This window comes from Propithecus coquereli, unplaced genomic scaffold, assembly GCF_000956105.1.
Source record: "Propithecus coquereli isolate 6110/MARCELLA unplaced genomic scaffold, Pcoq_1.0 Scaffold113, whole genome shotgun sequence".
In the NCBI taxonomy this organism is placed as follows: domain Eukaryota; kingdom Metazoa; phylum Chordata; class Mammalia; order Primates; family Indriidae; genus Propithecus; species Propithecus coquereli.
Genome location: NW_012135303.1, coordinates 5,381,077 through 5,383,168, shown reverse-complemented (window position 1 = coordinate 5,383,168; position 2,092 = coordinate 5,381,077). Strand labels below are relative to the sequence as shown.

General features: G+C 39.0%; 1 protein-coding gene across 1 annotated transcript in view; it reads right to left on the bottom strand.

Moving 5' to 3' along the window:
• Positions 1 to 2,092, bottom strand: part of TYW5 (tRNA-yW synthesizing protein 5) — a 17,887-nt gene that overhangs the window by 2,209 nt on the left and 13,586 nt on the right. The window lies entirely within an intron of this gene.

The window sequence follows — 2,092 nt, the reverse complement described above, 5'->3', positions numbered from 1 at the left end:
ATATTAATGCCTTCTTAAAAAAATATTAAAAGCAATTACCTCAGAAATAAAGAATTCTTTATGCTTTTCTTCAGCTGCCCTCTGAACTAACTTGTCAAAAGGTAAAGTTCTGAAATGAACAAAGAAGAATCCTTGGAATAGTAATAATGTAATCGCTGTACATAAAGGCTTGTTGGAGCTGGAAATAATCTTCTGTTTTACAGTATCCACAATTTTTATTATAACCTACTATGTGGAATTCTATATTTTCAAAATTCATTTAGTGGTATGTTTATTTGAGCTAAATTGTTTGAAATTTTGGAATTAAATATTTTTAAATCTATGGAACAGATGGATCCTTTTCATAGGTCAGTATCTTTCTATTCTAAGTTACTGACAGAAAAATGTTTCTATGGTATCTGATTACCTTTGGAAATACACAAACTTTCAGGTTCTGACTGCTACCTGTTTTCAAGTATCATGACAAAACAAATCTTGTGATAAGTAGGGCAAATCACTAGTGCTATTTTGGAAGAGACAGTAGGCAAATGGTCCAATGAAAATAAAGCTCCCACTCCACCCCATCATCTTCCTGCCTTTTGGCACTATCACAGAACACAGAGGGTATTAACACTGCTCTCGTCCTCCTGTATGACCCTCTGTCACTTTAATGCTTCTGAAGAATAGCTCAAAGAGAATTCCAGTGAAGTGACCAATTTTTATTCTTCAAAATTTCTGCCTCTTCCACCGGGTGAATAGGGCCAAACACTGTGGAAGCAAAGTTTGTCCCTTTACATCACACTCTTGAGGCTAGAAGGCTATTTTTCTCTCTGGGTCCCAACCTATCTTTTCAACTTTCTAGAATCAAAAGTATTGCCCTGTATGTGAAGATGATACTCTATCTGTAACAAGACAATTAAGTCATCAAAAGCCTCTCCTCTGCTCCCCCACTGCATTCTGGCCTCCATCTGATTAAGAGTTACAGTCTTTTCAGTCTTACTACCAATATCTTCCCTCTTGGAATCTGTACTAAAGAGGTGGAGAAAAAGGGTCAGCAAAACGTTTTCTCCTTCTCTGTAAGAAAATGACATTGGGCCAACTTACTTTCTCTTAGCACTGTTTTCCTGGAAACATAATAGGTAAAGATAAAGGTGGAATGGCAGTTGTGTTATCAGGCAACTATGTTTATTGTAAAAATGACTCTTGATTGGTAAACTAGGTCTGCACTAGAAGGCCAGTGAGTAGACTATAGATACTTGCTAGGAAGCAGATTTGACTTTCCTGTGTGTAGTGTAATTCTCATAACCAAGTATGTCTCTTGGAGGAACCTAGAATCCTATAGGGGAATCCTATGGGGGATTTCAAGCTACTGGTTTCTGTGGACCATGTGGCTTACTACCTCCACACTCTTGTTCCCATATAACTAAGCTGTCACTTGATGAGTCAAAAAACAGACCCGGGATTTATATAGACTCCACTGATAGTATCCTGCTAAAATGCTGTTTTCTGCCTTGTATCCTTTTGCAAAGCTAAGTGAATTTGATGCCAGTTTATGGACTAGTGGATCCTGTGAACATGAATGTCAATGTGAACTTGAGGCCACTGCTGGAAATTACGTAGAGTGAACACTGCAGGAGAGAAAAGGAGTCTACCGTCTACACAAACAGATAGAGTACTTGTCTCTTACTATAAACAGTTTCTGACCAATTACAGAACACATCTACTTGGCAACCTCCTACTCAATGTTTTCCATCTCTGACTTCACCATATACCCCTTCATTCCTACCAAAGTATCTTTGAAGAATTGGGGTCAGTGGGGAGGCTTATCTGCTCCATAGCTACCTCTGTAATTGGTGCAGGTGCCCGGACTTAGCTTTCTTACTAGGAAGAGAACAGAAGTGTTTCAAAACTTTTACAAAAGTAGGGCAGAATAGTGAACCTGAAAGAACAGACAGAGTCTAGAGACGCAGAACTGGAGTGTCACCAGCAACTTTTTCCCCTAGGTAGTTGTACCTGTCATAGCCTCTGCTAATCCCAGAGCGGGGAAAATGAGGTCTGTTCTTGGCCTTGAGGTTTTGCATGTTTCGAAAAGAAGAGCATCTGCTATTAAAGT